Consider the following 20394-nt stretch of genomic DNA (forward strand, 5'->3'; position numbering starts at 1 on the left):
CGTCTTACGAAATCCTCGTCATTTAAGGCTTGATGTAGGGGGGTATGATAATGCCGGTAGTGATGCCCTTGTAAACTGGCACAAACAGTAGAATGGCTTAGTGCAACTTCTTGTTCCACCGCTCTACTATTAGCATGAACTGGCTTCAAAACGTGCAACGATGGCAAAATCTATATCCTCATTACAGACTATACAGTCTCTTCTACGTTCACGATCTTGCACTACCGAAATCACAAAGGTGCTCGCCAATGTCGGAAAAGGTGCTTCGCACCGGATGTTGTCGGTGTGGAAACCGTTCGGCATAAAGCACTGCCTTTAGTTGAACGTTACTGCGACCTTCACCCAAAATAAACATCCTGTCCAATTTGTCCTGGTTGGAATAGGTTGGCATTTTGCTAGGAAACGAGACTAACTACTGTAATTTTACTACTTAGCTCCTACACTGAAGACCCTGTATATGAAAAGGGACCGGAAGTACCTCAAAGTTGAGTTTTCAAAGATTGCCAGATTGAGCAGGTCATGGGATTTAAAGTGATGAAAGTCGCTTTAACGTTCAACAAGTGACACCGCGGTATGTTTTTGGTGCTCCAATGTCCTCACCCGATAGGTCCAAACAATTACCATCCTGGTTTTTCGGCTCAGCGTTGCGGTATTGCCGGTTCCTTTAGAAATACAAGGTCTGTAGTGTTACAATTGTAACAATACTTCTGTTAAATAGGCACACAAACTGTACCCCCGCCCCCTCCCCCCCAAAAAATCATTTAAATTTCGCGCCTTTTCAATGGCTCTCTTTTCAATATGGGAAAAATTATTTTAAATGACAATTTTTTAAGTGTAAGAAATAAACAGGAAAATGGAGGCTGAGTGAAAGATAAGCGTAGTTTTAATTATAATTTGTTAGTTTAATTATAAGGTATCCATGAATTTACCAAAAACATTCGTGTTTTGGGTTAATTTCACATTAATTATACTTGATTAAGTTTAATTTAACGGTTTATCTAGTGTGGATTTAGTTTATAATAATAAGTGAAATAGGAAACATCTGTGGCTGTGCGAAAAACTTGTGTTGTTTTAATCTTAATTTGAGCGCAGTTCAGGAGAGTCGATTAAGCTTAAAAGTATAATTTATTGGAATTTTTTACCCTAATTTAGTGGTCGGCGTTTGGACAAGATAATCCACAGAATTTTGATTAATCAGTTATCCATGGATAATAATCAGATAATTATTCGTGATTACATTGCATTAATCATAGACTTCCCGTGGATAATTTCAAATTATGGATAAAGATAAAACAAACAGATATTATCCTATCCAAATGCCGACCACTAACCTAATTAGAACGTTTTGTGCAGTTTAACATTTTTGCCACAGTCATTATTTTACCCTAAACTTTTGAATTTCGCGCCAATTAATGTACTTTAAACATAGTTGAAATTAACTGAAGTGTGAAATAGAAAACATTGGGATTTAACAACGGCTTGGGTAGTTTTAATCTTAATTAAACCGTTTATTTAAAAGTTATTTGAGCTTTTAATCCAAAAAATTAATATTTTTGGTTTAATTTCACGTTAATTATATTTAATTGATTTAAAATTAACGTAGGATTGTGTTTCGGCAGTGTACATTTAGGTTATAAATGAATTTCAATATATACTTAACCTTAATTGCAATTTTTAGTGGGTTTTGAATCTTATTTTACCTTGAACTTTCGAATTTCGCGCCTATTAATGTACTTTAAAGATAATTTAAATTAACTAAGTATGAGATAGAAAACATGGGGCTATACTAACAGCTTGTGCAGTTTTAATCTTAATTTATTTATTTCAAAGTTACTCGAGTTCTCATCCAAATATGTATATTTCATGTTTAAATTCACGTTAATTATACTTAATTGAGTTGAAATTAATGAAGGATTGAGGTTTGGCAGTGTTGATTTAGCTTATAAAATGAGTTTCAAATCACCTTAATTGTATAGTTTAGAAGAGTTTTCCATTCTTGCCAACACAATGTGTTAAATTTTTATCATACCACGTGCTAAATTTGCGGTAACATAAAGATCATCTATAACATATGTTAATGAATGATGTGATTCTATAGTTTAGCAACTTTGTCTTCAATAACAGTAATTAAATTAAATACCTAAACAATTCATAGCAATTTAGACAAATAAACAAACGGCAATGTGAACTGTGGAGATAGCCAACAACGTAACCCTCCGTTGCTGACGTGGTTACGTTGGAAAAATCTGCGCTGATGTAAACATGGAAATTATTTGACTAGTTAAATTACATAACGACACTGTCCTCCTGGGTTAATCAGCACCACTGTTACTTATATTTATGAATTAACAAAATCCACTGTTGGTAACAAATAGTTAAACTGCGCTAACGTACACCACGACTCTTTTAACTGCCGTAGGGAAAACATATTAAACTTTTTGTCATCTTACCAGTAGTATTTTGAAGTTTTCGATCTTTTCACAGGGTGAAAAGCACTATCTTTATTTCAACACGTTAATAATTTGAATGTATGCCATTTTTTACATCAAATTGGAAGCGAACACGGTAAATACAGCATAAAAAACCTAGGGTTAACTGTTACGGTATTGACGAGACCCGGTTAAATATTAAAAGTCATTTATTCTTGTGAGAGTCCCTCTACGCGTCTACATAAACTCTGCCCGATTTGGGCGTCGAACTTCCCTTATATACAGTAAGATATTTTTTAGCTATGATCTATTATTGGTCTATTATTGATCTATTATCATACAGATGTTTTTTAACTATTCTTATCTAACATCTTTCTTTTCCGATCCTTTGAGATTTGACCGTCGCAATTAATTTTACCAGTTAATTAATCTAAGTCTAATACAGATGTTTTTTAACTACTCTTATCTAACATCTTTCTTTTCCGATCATTTGAGATTTGACCGTCGTAATTGATTTTACCAGTTAATTAATCTAAGTCAAAGATTTACATCAGGTTTGCTAGCTTAACTAATTCATTTCTACATTAATTTCTTAGCAGTTAATTAATCTAAGTCTAAGATTTACATTAGGTTTGCTAGCTTAACTACTTCATTTCTACATTAATTCCTTGAATGCTACTGGTATTCATTGGCATAACGTTGCGGCGGTCTGACGTTTCTTCTGTGATGATCACGTTCGGTTAACGTCGGAAATGGTGGGATGGTATCTGGCATTGGCGATGGTGGTATTTCTCTTGGTAGAGGTTGCGAGCCCCGAGGGATTTCGTTAGTTCCGGTTTGGGCCCTCTGGTTTCCCGTATCCTGCGGCTGGCCCTGATTGTCGTCTGCTACTGTGCGTCCTATTTGTCGAATTGTAGTCGCTGTTGGATGGATTTCTCTAGTGTCCCTTGGCGTGTTATTGGTGGCTGTCCTGAACGTTGGCGGCGTGTTATTGGTGGCTGTCCTGAACGTTGGCGGCGTGTTATTGGTGGCTGTCCTGAACGTTGGCGGCGTGTTATTGGTGGCTGTCCTGAACGTTGGCGGCGTGTTATTGGTGGCTGTCCTGAACGTTGGCGGCGTGTTATTGGTGGCTGTCCTGAACGTTGGCGGCGTGTTATTGGTGGCTGTCCTGAACGTTGGCGGCGTGTTATTGGTGGCTGTCCTGAACGTTGGCGGCGTGTTATTGGTGGCTGTCCTGAACGTTGGCGGCGTGTTATTGGTGGCTGTCCTGAACGTTGGCGGCGTGTTATTGGTGGCTGTCCTGAACGTTGGCGGCGTGTTATTGGTGGCTGTCCTGAACGTTGGCGGCGTGTTATTGGTGGCTGTCCTGCACGTTGGCGGCGTGTTATTGGTGGCTGTCCTGCACGTTGGCGGCGTGTTATTGGTGGCTGTCCTGCACGTTGGCGGCGTGTTATTGGTGGCTGTCCTGCACGTTGGCGGCGTGTTATTGGTGGCTGTCCTGCACGTTGGCGGCGTGTTATTGGTGGCTGTCCTGAACGTTGGCGGCGTGTTATTGGTGGCTGTCCTGAACGTTGCCTCATTGGTCTGGTTTGGCTGCATGGCATGATTCGGCTGGGGTATCGGACGCAATTGGTGTCGAGTTCGACGGATAATACCGCCGTTGGAGATTAAACCCAACGTGACGGAAGCCTTCGCACCCAGGATTGGAACTGATCTATGCGGCGTTATGAAAAAGCATTCTTCCGAAGATGCGCAAAATGATCCGCATCGAACATATATGACGCCCAGGACGTCGACTGTGTGGCCCGAATATGCGCGGACGGTGTACGGCGGTTTGTAGATTTGAGGTTTGATGGGGAATTTATCGTAAATTTCTTGAGTGATTATATTCACCTGGGAACCGGTGTCCAGTTTCATCATAGTGGGAAAGTTCGCAAAATATATCGTTTCGAACCATTCGTCAGAGTCCCCTGACGTCACTTCGGTGTTGTCGCAATGCAATGTAATGGCGTCTGTGTACCGGTGGTATTGATGTGCCTGACTCTGTTCATGATAATGGTCGTCTTCATAATACCGATCTGGTTCATCCCGGTCTTGGTATTGGTTGCCGTGGGGTGAGGGCTCAAGATGGTAACTTGTCTGTAACTGGTGTGTTGCTTGGGAATTGCAGCATGCAGCCCAGTGTCCGCGGTTGTTGCAATTGTAGCACTCCGCATTATAGGCTGGACATCTTCCACTTGGGTTGTGCGAGGTACCGCAGTTAGCGCAGTGCTGGTCCCGATCTGAACGTCTTTGGAACGCGCCCTGTTGTCTTCGTGGGGGCGGGGGCTGCGTAGACGATCCGTAGCTCCCTGGTCGCCATTGATACTGGTCTTGTGGTTCTCTTCCCCGCCGTTGCCTTGGCTCTCGTCGAGCCGCCGTAGCACCTTGAGGTTTGAATGGTCTCTGTTGGCGTGGTGGTTGCCGTATTGCGTCCACACTCGCCTGGGTTGTGGAGGATCTGTCCGTCGATACTGCGATCGTAGTGGCATGGTGGTGTGAAGCTTCGTCGGCTTGGCATCGTGATATTGCCCATGTCAGGGTACGGTTTCGTTTGGCCAATAGATCTTTACGTAATTCTTCCTTATGTATGCCGCTGACTATCTGCGTACAAATGAGCGTGGATGTGAGTTCCCCAAACTCACAATTGCGAGCCTTGGTCTTCAAATCCGTGAGGAATTCGGAGAATGGCTGATGGGATCCCTGGAATGTAGTGAAAAATAAGAATAGTTAAAAAACATCTGTATGATAATAGATCAATAATAGACCAATAATAGATCAAAGCTAAAAAATATCTTACTGTATATAAGGGAAGTTCGACGCCCAAATCGGGCAGAGTTTATGTAGACGCGTAGAGGGACTCTCACAAGAATAAATGACTTTTAATATTTAACCGGGTCTCGTCAATACCGTAACACCGGTTAGGCCATGTTTCTAGCATAAAATTGAGCAGACTATACGTATACAGGATTCCAAAACAAATGAGAGCCGGAAATAAGCCTTTTTAATAATCTTCAAAGAAAGAGGAAAGACACTTTATGAGACTATAAATACATAAGAGTAACTAAAATAGGGTAATGGCAGCCCTCTGCCTTCGACTGTATTAAGCTCTATGGGGAAATAACATGGGGTGCCATTAGTCTATACAACTTAAGCCTTGGCCGTAAAGAACGTCGAAAAGCTTACTTTAAATGATATAAAAACTTCTATTAACTGTAATTATTTACCTGAATTACTTTTCTAGAAGAAAATTCGACCTGATAACGACGTATTTCTTATTAAGGGTGCTACAGTTAATTAGAAAATACATATAAAGGTGATCAAGCTCGGATGAAATACCAAAGTAATTTGTTAGCGTCCACTGCTAAGAAATTAGGAAAATCAGCAAGAAAGCCAACATTTGCAATATGTCAACGTAACTTGTTAGCACCCACAAACCTAGGCCCTTCTTATTTGTCAACGAGAACGAAATGTAGAATAAGGTTTAAGCGTGCTATAAGGTTAGGCTGACTTCTGACCCAAAAGTAATTTTTTGACGTACTATCTTAATTAGTTAAATTACAAAAATTAGAATTCATTAATTAAAAATCGAAACAGGTAAGTTTCCCATTTAATAAATGCTTGTTAATTTAGAAGTATTCCGAAAACTAACTTCGCTATACTTTTTCCGTATGGCCTATGACAATTTCCTCAAAAAAACGAAAATTTTTTAATGCTTTTTCTATGGGACGCTAACCCTAAAAACTGTGAATTTTCCTTTAACATTACGGAAGGGTGTCATGTCATATCTACAAGGGCCTACCGGCCCTGTAGAATAATTCCTTCAGTTCTAACGGCTTGTTCGTACGTGCCTCGCACCATTGCTCTTGGAGAGTCCTAGTATATTTGGTCAATAATTTCGTCACTTTAATTTACAACGAGGCAAAGTTACCTTAAAAAGCTTCGAGGCCAGCAACCAATGGTTTTGAAAAATCCGTAATTTGGGTTGAGAGAGAAAGTCCTCCAGGTCATCAATGTACTTGGGATGGTCAGCCGATGAGAGGAAAGAGAACATGTTGCAGGTTGCCATAAAAATAATCGTTGTTGAAGCGAAGATGCATGTACTTAGTAGAATGCGATGGGATACAACCGAAGGCGTCCATTCCGTTCCTGCGCTTATAAAAGGTAATCGATCCTAAACGCAGCCTGTTCTAATTGGATCTTACCCTGGTTAGCGACAAGACCGAATACGATTAAGGAGGAATTGAGTATTTCATTTTTCACGGAGGTCCGTACTGATAGCGAACGGTAGATTTATCGTGATAGACCCATCATGAACGATGCCCCGATGACGTAGCCCATAATGCTCAACCACACCTGGAATACAGGAAGAGTTAAAGGGATAGAATCAATGTTTTCCGACTAGTACAAGATGAGGGCAGTTTAAGGTAAAAAAATGTGCCTAAAATTATGTGTGCCAAAAAAAATCCAATTTAAACGTTTAAAATTCAGAAAAGTACGTTAGATATTTTGAAATTCAAACTAACCGCGAAATACCGCCCAACTTGTTTTTCACACAATGTCGTTGCAAATGTCTCTTGATTCATTGGTTGTTTGGAAATAGGAGAATGAAGGGAGCTCTAGACCACTGTATAGCAGCTTTTCACCGTCACTATCACTGGGGAAGCGGCGCATATTTGAGAAGACCTTAGTAAACATAATTCTGATTTTTCATGTTTATTATCCTTTGTTCTCTTAACTCTCGGTTACGTTGTAGAGTAAGGATGATAGAGATTTGTCAAAATTGTTACAGGTAATGTCCAAAACACCACATTTTTGCGCTATTTTGGCAAAGGCTTAGCTTCCATGTATAATAATGGTATGGCCATATTTTAGCCTAATGGCCCTAATCTAAGCTTTAACAAATTTTTAATTGTAATTAAACATAGTAAAACTATTACTTTGAACACCAAAATTACAGTGAAACTATTTACCTTCCTTTATAACTTTCAAAGCATCCCCGTATCGAAATGAGTTATATTAATTTGGCGAAAATGCAGAATAGTATGAAAACTACTTTTAGGAGTAAATCTACTGTACCTCCGAGTGAGAGGAAAGTCGCGGGAGTAATTTAGTTTTTTCGCTCGTGTTTTTGCAACCGCCTGTAGAGGGGGCAGTGATCGGAGCGGGGCCGAAAACTAATACTTTTAAAAATTAATTAAAAATAGTTAAGTTATTAAAACTATCAATATCTATATATTTTTGAAAATGTAATTTTAGGCTCAATCTGATTTAAAAAAATGAAAGCTTTTCATTAGTAGTCAAAAGATTGATTCTATCCCTTTAAAATCCACGGAGGTATAGTATCATTACGTCTTTACGTTAGTTTCAAATATCTTCAAAATAAGGAAAGGTCCGTAGCTGGCCCCAGACATAATATGGACATCATCGAAAAATGTCGCTCCGCCCCATTCCACCAGAGGATACTTCTCGAGTTGTTGCGGAATAAACGAGATTGTGAAATCAGTTTTCTAAAAAAACAAATCAGTTATAGTCTTTTGAGGAAGAATCGTCGCCCCCTTTCTTTTACTGACGTTGTTTTCCATATCCGAGAAATGTTCGGAAAAGGCGTCCGCTCCTATCGTCAGTGTTAGGTTGAGGCCCTTGAAGATCAAGCGAACCTTAAGAGACTTACAAATCGTCCAAATTTACAGGGATACTTTCAAATTTCTCATTCGAAGTAAGACAGAGCCAAACATTGGGCCCCAAAAGCCCGTAAATTTTAAGCGCTCAGCATCTTCAAGATCAAAAAATAATGAATCCGACCTGATAGAGAAGCGCAGGACGTTCTCAGTCGTGTTTGTCATTGTCATTTCACTTCCGTTTTTCTGAACTTAAGAGACTCTGTAATCAAGAGTGTTGAAATATACATATATACAAATAAATTTTTATTCTAAAAAACAATAAACCGAAAGGTTTAATCGTTCTTATTATAAGGCAAATTTCTTAAATGTTAACCCGAATATTTCGAACCAATTTTCACCGCAGTTTACCCTTTTGACCATTTCGTATCTAGAGCACTCTTATAACTGAAACTCAAATCGAATAAGGTACAGCGGTATTTCCGAGTCGGCGTCCTTTCGGCGCCTTTAACTGGCCAAAAATTTAAATTCTTAAAACGGTTTCGTAAAAATCAATGGTTCCATGTGTAATGAAGGTTTTAGCGACATAAACAAAAAGTATAAGCTTTCCTTTTCTTCACGGTGTGTGGTTTTTCTAGGAGAAACAATGCAATGCAATTATGTATCCATTTTCATAATAAGTTTGTAATAAACAACGTCAAATCTTCGGGCTAAACTCAAGATTCACCGCTCGGTACATAATCCTAAGAAATTGCAACGCGCCACCAATACCAAAAATACAGGGTGTTTCTGAAAAGTCCATCACAAATTAAGGGGCGTGTTTATGGGACCAAACTGAGCGGAAAGTACCAAAGAACATGGGGTGTACAACATTTTGTTACGGAGATATGGCCTTCCAAACATTCGCCCCTAAAACAAGGAAATATCCAAAAATGAGGAGTAACACTTTAGACCGACTAACCAGCTTGTTTAAAATTACTAGACAATTTCAATAGCCTTTAATCGAACAATTGATTTCTACCTTTACTAATCAGAAGCGTATAAATGAGTAGAAGTATGCCTACGGTGGTAATGTAAAATTAATCCCAAGTGACATGATGTTTCAAGATCTTCCCAGCACCAAGTAAAATGGTTCTGATTGAAGGGACTTTTATTAGCACAGCGTAAACAACGTTATTTTCAGGAATTAGTCCAAATGTCCACGGGCGGCATTACAAAAACGAGGCAGTCTTTCGAATGATACTTGGACATGTTGGAAGATCCCTGGCTTGTTCCTGTTATCTCAAACCGTAAAAAGCTACGCAAATCTTCATCATCACGGACAACACTCTTGTACGTTAGGTATGACCTTGAGAAAACCTAAAAGGACATCTCGAATGTATTTGAAAAACCCATCTCCAATTAAGGGGCGTGTTGTTTGTTTCCAACAGAGTAAACTCGCCCAGAGAACAATTACAATGCAGAGCCACGTTTCGGCGTTAATGGCCCACAAAGGTGGTCCCAAAAACAAGAACAAACTTTAATTTGTTTCGTTCAGTAAGTGTTTCATGTGTCATAGATAAAACGCCATGATTAATGCACGAAGAAAATGAATTTATTGACAAGTTTTAATATTTAATTGCAACTAGTTACAAAAATTGTTCAAAGTGTTCACCACCCGCGTTAAGGCACACATTAGCACGTCTTACAAATGATTCCCTTACACGTTGAAAAATGCCTGGAGTTTCGCGAATTGTTTGACAGCCGTGAATTATTCGTCGACGTAGCTCTTCAACATCGGGCACTTCAGTCTGATAAACTAAGTCTTTCAGGTGGCCCCAAAGAAAGAAATCACAAGGGTTCAGATCGGGTGATCGAGCAGGCCACTCCACAGGTCCACCTCGACCTAACCACCGCAAAGGGAAGGTCGCGTTAAGATAATTTCGGACCGCGATGCTGAAATGTGGTGGTGCACCATCGTGCATGAACCACATTCTGTTTACCAAACCTAAGGGTACGTCTTCGAGTAGTTCCGGTAAATCGTCCCGTAAGAACTGCAAGTAAGCCACACCGTTTAACCTGGGCTCTAGGAAATTTGGCCCAATTAAATTGTCACCCACAATACCACACCACACGTTTAAACTGAATTGTACTTGGTGACTTCTAACGCAAGTTGCGTGGGGGTTTAGCTGGGACCATTGATGTTTATTATGTAAGTTAATAATACCATCCCGTGAAAAGTTAGCTTCGTCAGTAACCAACAAATCCCGTGGGAAATCGATATCGTTTACTTTAGCCAGAAACCACTGACAAAACGCCGTGCGTCGTGGGTAGTCCGCTGGATTCAAACCTTGAACTTTTTGAACATGGAAAGGATGAAACCGGTGGCTTCTGAGGATTTCCCACACGAGCGTGTGGTTTATGCCTAATCGGCGACCAACTTGGCGGGTACTTGATTCAGGCTCGTCCTCGAAAATGGTGAGAACTTCGTCTTCTACGGCCTCTGGGATGGCTCTCGCTCTTGGTTGAGGTCCAGCCGGTTGGATTCGTCCATCTTGCCTCAAACGTCTGTCCACAGCCTCGAACGTCAGTCGATTTGGTAGTCGCCTCTGCGGAAATCTTTCCTGATACAAGCGTACAGCTGCAGCGGCATTCCCCTCGGCTAGTCCATACATTAGGTGCATATCCGCATATTCGGCATTTGTGAAGAAAGGCATTGTAACAGACTTCGTTGAATTATGAGTTTAATAAAACAAACACATGTACGTGAAACCTCTTTTATTCCTTTCTTAAAAAACATAGTGCTCTGTTTTAGTGCTCTGTTTTTTAAGAATAGGCGAAGTTCTCACTATTTTCGAGGACGATCCAAAAACAAGCAGCCGCCAATTGGTTTGCTGATTAAGAAAAAACCACACGCAACTTGCGTTAGAATTCACAAAGTACAATTCAGCTTAAACGTGTGGTGTAGTATTGTGGGTGACAATTTAATTGGGCCATATTTCCTAGAGCCCAGGTTAAACGGTGTGGCTTACTTGTAGTTCTTACGGGACGATTTACCAGAACTACTCGAAGACGTACCCTTAGGTTTAATAAACAGAATGTGGTTCATGCACGATGGTGCACCACCACATTTCAGCATCGCGGTCCGAAAACTTGTCAATAACATTTTCTTTGTGCATTAATCATGGCGTTTTATCTATGACACATGAAACACTTACTGAACGAAACAAATTAAAGTTTGTTCTTTTGTTTGGGACCACCTTTGTGGGCCATTAACGCCGAAACGTGGCTCTGCATTGTAATTGTTCTCTGGGCGAGTTTACTCTGTTGGAAACAAACAACACGCCCCTTAATTGGAGATGGGTTTTTCAAATACATTCGAGATGTCCTTTTAGGTTTTCTCAAGGTCATACCTAACGTACAAGAGTGTTGTCCGTGATGATGAAGATTTGCGTAGCTTTTTACGGTTTGAGATAACAGGAACAAGCCAGGGATCTTCCAACATGTCCAAGTATCATTCGAAAGACTGCCTCGTTTTTGTAATGCCGCCCGTGGACATTTGGACTAATTCCTGAAAATAACGTTGTTTACGCTGTGCTAATAAAAGTCCCTTCAATCAGAACCATTTTACTTGGTGCTGGGAAGATCTTGAAACATCATGTCACTTGGGATTAATTTTACATTACCACCGTAGGCATACTTCTACTCATTTATACGCTTCTGATTAGTAAAGGTAGAAATCAATTGTTCGATTAAAGGCTATTGAAATTGTCTAGTAATTTTAAACAAGCTGGTTAGTCGGTCTTAAGTGTTACTCCTCATTTTTGGATATTTCCTTGTTTTAGGGGCGAATGTTTGGAAGGCCATATCTCCGTAACAAAATGTTGTACACCCCATGTTCTTTGGTACTTTCCGCTCAGTTTGGTCCCATAAACACGCCCCTTAATTTGTGATGGACTTTTCAGAAACACCCTGTATACGCTCGTTCTTTTCCTAGTTGGTTTTAAGTTAGGGACATTTCTTTTTTACTTTATTATTATGGGCTTCTGGTAATACCGAACAATAATGACAAAACTTTGGTTCTAAATATACAGCTCTTACTTCAGTAATGTTTATTTGCTTTCACGCTTGCTGCACAATTTAATTATTTTTTAGCGTGGTCGTAATAAAAACCGAGAAGTATAAGTCAATGTTCGAAACAAATACAAAATTTTGATTCTAAATATGGATATAATATTTTATTAATTTCGAAAAGTGATAGTAATGTTTATTTATTTATTAATTGAACAAACATCAAGCCTAGAATTAAACAGTTCCGTAACAAAAGTGCTTATTGTTATTGCGTCATGGTGTTGTTCTCAAAAAGGAGAAATCTTGTTTAAGGGTTAAAATTGCCGCTTTTGCACCATTTGGGCCACCGCCATTGCGTTAGTGATAGTAGAATCCCAATCGCTAGTATAACCAGTGGTTGAAACACGTTGTCTATCGTCGTGCCTTGTTTGCGAGCTATGTTCATTTCGTGACCGGCTTGCAACAGAAAATGCGTATAATCGTCTTTAATGGTGTATTCGCGATAGAACGTTCCTCCTTCGGTGTATCGCAGTGTTGGAAATCAATTTTTTCCCGTAACTGGTTTATGAAAGTTTTGATTCTTTTTCTCAGTCACCTATGGTAGGACTGTTCTTTGATGGGTTTAGACAAACCTTTCCGGCAGACGAGACCCTACTGCTCCGTCATCATTGGTTCCTCAGAAATGTGGACGAACGTTTTACTCATTACATCTTCTTCTAACAAGTCGAACATTAAAGGAAGGTAGTTTAGAATCATAGACATCCTATTCTATATAACCGCGTTTCCTCCTAGAGTCTAGTTCAATACCCTTTCGATCAATCCATCGAAATTGTCAATAATTCCTCCGCCTCTAACGGCTTGTTCAACTCGACTCGCTCCGTTGCTCTCGGAGAGTTCTAGTAAATTTCGTCAATCATTTTCTTTACTCGCTGAATTTTGTCAGTTTAAGGCACTGAAAAGCGCGAGTTAACGACGAGGCAAGATTGCCAAATTATCGCCTACCATTTGATACTTACGTTAAAGAGCTGCGAGACTAGCAACCACCGTTGTTGGTAAATGCGTATTTCGGGTCTAGAGGTCAAGTCTTCCAGGTTATCGATGTAGTTGGGACGATCAGCCGATGAGAGGAAAGAGAAAACGTTGCAGGTTGCTATAAAAATCAACATTGTTGATGAGAATATGCAGGTACTTAGTAGAATGCGCTGGGATACAATCGAAGGCGTCCATTCTGTTCCTGCGCTTATGAAATGTAATCAATCTTAAACACAGCCTGTTGTAATCGGATCTTACCCTGGTTAACAACAAGACCGAATACAACTAAAGAGGAATTGAGTATTTCATTGGTCACTGAAGTTCGTACTGATAGCTAACGGTAGATGTACCGCGAGAGACCGATCAAGAACGACGCCACGATTAAGTAGCCCATAATGCTCAACCACATCTGCAATACATGAAGAATTAAAATCCACGGTGATTGGATTCGTTAATTACGTCTTTACCTTAGTTTGAAATGTCTTCAGAATTAGGAATGGTCCGTAACTGGCCGAAATTGGGCCCCCGGACATAATATGTACGTCATCGAAAAATGTTGTTCCGCCCCATTCCACCAGTGGCAACTTCTCAAGTTGTTGCGGAAAAAATCTGAAAGATGAATCATTTAGTCTTTGACGATGAATGGTCGCCACTTTAACTGACGTTGTTTTCCATATTTAAGATATGGTCAGGGTAGTCTTCTGGTCCATCCTTGACTGTTAGATTGAAGCCGCTGAATATCGGGCGAACCATAAGAGACTAACGTCATTTCGTCCAAATTTACAGCGATACTTACGAATTTCTCATTTGAATCAAGACGGAGCAAAACATAGAGCCCCAATACCCTACAAACTTTAATTGTACCCCATCTTCAAGATCAAGAAACATTGGTTCCCCCCTGAGAGAAACGCGCAGGACGTTCTCAGTCGTGTTTGTCATTGTCATTTTTTTCCTTAATGAACTTAAAAGGGTGTTAACATTATAATCTTACTTAAAACAACAAGTTAGGCCGAAAGGTTTAAGTATTCTTTAATTCGCGCCCATTCTATAATTTCACTTAAAGGTGAAATTCTTTAAAATTAGTTTTTTTAGAGTGGTCGTAATAAAAACGAGAAGTTTTAATACAGCTACCCTTTAACCCTTAAAAACGTCAATATTCAAAACAAATAATTTCGATTCTCAGTATGGATGTGTTTTTATTGATTTGGAAAAGTGATAGCAATATTTATTTATTGGACAAACGTCAAGCATGGAAATAAATAGCTCTGCGTTACAATAGTTCTCAAATAGCAGATTATTTTAAGGGTCGTTTTTTGCGCCATTTGGGCCACCGCCATTGCGTTAGTGATAGTAGAATCCCAGTCGCCAGAATAACCAGTGGTAGAAACACGTTGTCTATCGCCATGCCTTGTTTGCGAGCCCATGTTCATTTCGTGATCGGCTTGCAACAAGTAATACGTATAGTCGTATTTAATGGTAGAGTCGCGATAGAACGTTCCTCCGTCCGTGTATCGAAAAATGCAAAAAATTTAATTACGTTTAATTCGAAACTGCCGGGTTGGTTTGGTGAAGATTTTGAGGGTTTTTTTCTGAGTTACCTTTGGTTAAACTGTTCTTTGACGGGTTTAGATAAACCATTCCGGCAAACTAGACCCAACCATTCGGTCATCATTGGTTCCTCAGAAATGTGATAGAAATATTTACTCATTACATCTTCACCTATCAGGTCGAAGAATATAGAAATGTTGTTAAGAATCATCGACATCCTATTGGTTATAACCGCTTTTCCTCCTAGAGTTTCGCCCAATATCTTTTCAATCATTCCATCAAGAGTTTCAATAAGTCCTCCGCCTCTAACGGTTTGTTCGAACTCGGCTCGCTCCGTTGCTCTTGGAGAGTTCTAGTAAAATTCGTGAATAATTTTCGTTTACTCGCTGAATTTCGTCACGTGGTAGTATTACAACTCCAAGGGATCACCCTTCCCTCCCCGACTCCATTTCGTTATCGACCATAGTACTTTATTTTTGTGACGTACAGCTTTAATAGATCCGAAAAGTTCAACAACGACCGAGAAGCATCTTTTTTAATAACGCTCTCCAGCGGTGAAACATTTAACTATAATAAACGCTGGCTCTCCTTGACAGAAGCTATGGCGGTAAGAAAAGATAGGCGCATCGAGAAAGGGACATCTCTATTGAGCAAGTCTTTCTCGATATGTTTGGCTTCACTTCGGGATATGCGGTTTTTATAAACACTTAATTGGTAGAAGCTGACACCCAATACCCTGATGCAGCCGTACCAAACAAGTAAGTTTCATTGATTGTATTATTACCTTGCGAAAAAAATCCTCGAAGTTGTCGCCTACCATTTGATACTTACATTAAAGAGCTGCGAGACAAGCAACCCCCGTTGTTGATAAATCCTTAATTTGGGTCGAGAGATAAAGTCGTCCAGGTTATCAATGTAGTTGGGATGATCAACCGATGAGAGGAAAGACAACATGTTACAGGTTGCCATAAAACTAATCGTTGTTGATGCGAAGATGTAAGTACTTAGTAGAATGCGTTGAGACATTTCCGACGGCCTCCATTCTGTTCCTGCGGTTACAAAGAAGAGAATTGGTCCTAAACGCCGAATCAGCCCTGTTCTTTTTTTCTAAGCTTTGTCTACGAAGGGATTTCCACACTAAGCCTGTGGCTTGTTTACAGGTGGGTCCCTTTACAATGCATAGAGGGGTGGTGGCTAGCCCCTATGCCACAGCTAACCTACAGCGCCCTATACTAACTATTACCGTTAACCTCAGCAAGTTTTGATGGAAAGGAGAAACCGAGTTAGACCGCGGAGGAAAACTCCTTTAAACAAGCGGGGAGAGAACTTGCAAACTCTACGCAGAAGGATTTGTTCCCAGATTTTCACCCGGTGCCACAGTCCGTGATCGAACCCGGGATCCTCTTGCTGCGAGGCGAAAGCGCTAACCGCTACGCCACCCCATTGTTCGCTACGCCACCTAATTAATGGGACCTTACCCTGGTTAACGACAAGCCCGAATACGATTAAAGAGGAATTGAGTATTTCATTGGTTATTGAAGTTCGTGATAGCGAACGGTAGATGTAACGTGAGAGACCCATCAAGAACGATGCCACGATGACGTATCCCATAATGCTAAACCACAACTGGAATCCATGAAGAGTTAAAATCCACGGAGATATAGTATCATTACGTCTTTACGTGAGTCTCAAATGTCTGAACAATGAGGCCTTAATTGGACCCCCGGACATAATATGTACGTTATCAAGAAATGTCGTTCCACCAAATTCCACCAGAGGTGACTTTTCGAATTGTTGCGGGAAAAAACGGGATTCCAAAGTCAGTTTTCTGAAAGATAAATCATTTAGGCTTTGACGATTAATGGTCGCCTCTTTTATGCTGACGTTGTTTTCCATATCCAAGATGAGATATAAGAATAATTTTTACCGGTTTTGACCGCAGTTGAACCTAGGCGTTTGACTCTTTTGTACCTAGAGCACGCATACAACTGAAACCCTTATCGAATAAAGTACATTAGTTTCATCATAATTTCTGAGTCGGCGTCCTTTCAATTTTTAAATCTTTAATGTTTTCGCATAACGTCCATGGTTTCATTGCGATTATTTTTGATTTTCTCAAGATTTCACGTGATTTCCAGTGGTAATCGGAGATTTCTGATTACCTTCGATTACCCACAAAAATGATTGTGATTACTGATGATTTTCTAAGAATTCTAGAAAACAAGTAATCAATTTCTGTGGTTTTGTACACCTGATTATTAAAGTGACTAACCCCTCGGTTGTAATTAATATGCAGGCAGTCAGAACGAATAAGAAACGTTACATGGTGTCAGACTGACGAATCTACGCTTACATGTGAGTGGGGTGACGTAGCGGTTAGCGCTTTCGCCTCGATCCCGGACTGTGGAACCGGGTGAAAATCAGGGAACAAATCCTTCTGCGTAGAGTTTGCAAGTTCTCTCCCCACTTGTTTAAAGGAGTTTTCCTCCGCGGTCTAACCCTGTTTCTCCTTTCTATCAAAACTTGCAGAGGTTAATGGTAATAGTTAGTATAAGGCGCTGTAGGATAGCTGTGGCATAGGGGCTAGCCACCACCCCTCTCTGCAATGTAAAGGGACCAACCTGTAAATAAGCCACAGGGTTAGTGTGGAAATCCCTTCATAGACAAAGCCTAGATTATTATATTTTGTCGCTTCCGGAAGGATGGGAGGATTAGATCCGCCTTAGCGGAAATGTGGGTCAAAATTAGAGATCGTTCATACCAAGGTTTCTCTTTAGCCCAGGACTTTTAGGGTTTGACCTAGAACATTTGAACATAAAGATGAAAATTGGTACATGTGTTCGACCCAACAAAAAATATACTAAACTAGCTGTTACCCGCGGCGCCGCTCGCGTGTAATAAGAACTTCCATCAAAATGATACAAAGAATGGGTAGATTTTACTGACGACTAAAGTTTTTGTAGCACCCTAGGAACGAATTCACTCGGTGTTGCCCGTCAGCCCGTCGGGACATTTTTTTATTACTTTTCACGCGGACTTTATTCCATAAAGAAGGGTTTTTTAGTTTTTGGCCACCATTTAAAAAGATGGCAACAAATCGAATCCAAAAGATCATTCAGCCCGTCTATAGGTTAAAGGAAACCCGTGTACTTAATATCTGTGAAATCGGTTGAAACGCGCGGACTTTGTTGCATAGAGAAGAGTTTTTACATTTCTGGGCGCCATTTTCTAAGATGGTGGCGGATTGGAAAAATCTTTCTTAGTACGCGCCTACTACTTATGAGTAACCTTCCTTCAAATTTTCAGACTTCTAGGGCAAGCGGTTTGGGCTGGGAGTTGATTATCAGTCAGTCAGTCTGTCAGTCAGTCAGTCAGGACTTTGATTTATATAGATATAGAAGTCCCCTGCTGTAGAGCGCAAGCTTTCGCCGCCATCTTGGAAAATGGCCACCGGGAATGCCAGCTACAATGTATTCCACATTCTTCTTCAAAAATTATGGAAATTGGTACACATTATGACCAGGGTGGGAAATAAGGATTTTTTTAAACTGGACATTGGGCTTAGAGTGGGATATAGACCGAGTGGGGAAAGGTGAAGCCCCGCCCATTGACATGCGCGGTAACCACTGGATGTTTTACTTCCAACAGTAACAGGTAGATGGCGGGAAAATTTGGTCTTTGGCGCGAAAATTTGGTCTTTGGCGCGAAATTAAAAATACTTCGTTTTTAGAACATTGGTGTTACAAAAGACATTGTTGGTTGAAATTGTAATAAAGAACTGAAAATTGGTGTTATTTGATAGATTGTGAAAAATATTGCCTCCATTTTTTAAACACAACTTACACATTGTTTATTACTAAAGAATAAAGTTGAATATATTCAAGTTCATGAGTTTTTCTTTATTCAATTTAAAGTCAAGGGAGTAGGTTGAATTTAATTTTCAATTTAAAATTTACTATGACTTGTAAATGCGCATTCCCGCCTTGCACAAACACAGAAAAGGATGTTTATTTATTTTATTTTCCAAATAATCGTGAAGTTAGACAACAATGGTTTAAATTTATCGGTAGAAATAGCAATGATGCCTTAAGTGGAAAATATCGGCACTTGCGTCTTTGTAAGGTAATGTCTTGTTTTATTAATGAATGATTAATAGTTATCTAATAACCACTTTGTTTGAAGGATCATTTTTCTCCGAACTGCTTTGGCACAAATGGTACAAAACTCCCAAATGCAGTTCCTACAATTGGAGCACCAAACCCAATTCAAAAAGAAGTATCCATGTCTGAGAGGAATAAAAGAAAAAACACCGGAAATGATATAGTAAGTTTAGATTTAATAACATCGCGATATTGTTTGGTATCAGGGATGTTTTAGTTATTTATTGCAATTAATCCCAGGACGAGATGGAAAGACTTTCTAAAGTGCGGCGTTTGGAATCAATTGATGTGGCCAAAAATGTAAATAATCACGATTATGAAACAGATTGAATGTATGTTAAACCTTTTGGCGTTGGTCTAAACTTTGCATTAATATGTTAAAGGCGTCTGTTGACAATTCACGAAAGTGCCACATCGAAACACAGACAGAAACGTTTTCTGATGAGTCAAAGAATGCCTCTGACAACCTGAAAATAATTATAAAAGAGTTGAAGACTTCAATAGCGGAATTGTCAAAGAAGAATACAGACCTTGAAAAACAGCACGCTAAACTGTTTTCGGAACACGAAAGATCGAGGTACCAATTAGAGAAAGTAATGACGGCCTTTGGCAAACTCTTCACTGCGGATCAAATAAGTCATGTTGTAGAACAGCGCAAACGATGCAAACAGTGGTCTCCTCAAGCCATACAATCGTCGCTACAACTTCTATACAATATTGGTACAAAAGGGTACAATTTCTTACGTGAGCAAGGCCATCCACTTCCAACAACAAGGTGCCTAAATCAACATCTAGAGACGCTTCAATTTCCACCAGGTATTCAAAGTGCCACGCTGCGCCTGCTGCAAAAACCATCACCCAAAATGACAAAGATAGAAGAAAGTGTTATACTCTTGGTTGACGAAATGCAAATTAAGCGGTCATACGATTATGATGCTGGATTAAAAACTGTATTGGGACATTCAACATTGTCCAAAAATGCAGTCGCTACCCAGGGATTAGTGGTAATGGTTCGTTCTGCTTGCTCCAAATGGAAATACATTCTTGGTTGGCATTTGTTTGGCAACAGTATAGACAGCGGTGATCTGAAGAATTTCATGACGGACTGTATAAAATGCCTGCGTGACATTGGATTTAACGTTGTGTCGATAGTAAGTGACATGGGCCCTAAAAATATGGCTATGTATCGTGACCTAGGAATTAAGGTGTCATGTTATGAAAAGAAACACCACTTTACACACCCGTGCAATCCAGAGAACAAGATTTTTGTAGTACCAGATCCACCTCATGTTTTGAAAAGTGTTCGAAATTCTATTCTGGTCAATGTCTTGGAGCTGCCACAGCAATGTGTTGCGAAATATAATCTTCCTTGCAAAAATGTTGACATTAAGTACTTGAAGCACCTCATGTTGGGGTAAGTTTAGGCGCTAGTTTCAGTTCTGAAGTTGCCTGGAAAAATAAAATAAATAAACATCCTTTTCTGTGTTTGTGCAAGGCGGGAATGCGCATTTACAA

General features: G+C 39.9%; 1 long non-coding RNA gene across 1 annotated transcript; it reads right to left on the minus strand.

Moving 5' to 3' along the window:
* Window positions 1-18917: 18917 nt before the first annotated feature.
* LOC149670954 (uncharacterized) lies at window positions 18918-19762 on the minus strand. Its single transcript, XR_016367189.1, has 4 exons — window positions 19624-19762; window positions 19410-19500; window positions 19223-19346; window positions 18918-19004 (listed from the first exon to the last, which is right to left on the minus strand). It is a non-coding gene; the product is annotated as an uncharacterized LOC149670954 (long non-coding RNA).
* Between the last annotated feature and the right edge of the window lie 632 nt (window positions 19763-20394).

Source organism: Phalangium opilio, unplaced genomic scaffold (assembly GCF_054372755.1).
Source record: "Phalangium opilio isolate 3A_F unplaced genomic scaffold, DU_Popi_V2 ptg000054l_1, whole genome shotgun sequence".
Lineage (NCBI taxonomy): Eukaryota > Metazoa > Arthropoda > Arachnida > Opiliones > Phalangiidae > Phalangium > Phalangium opilio.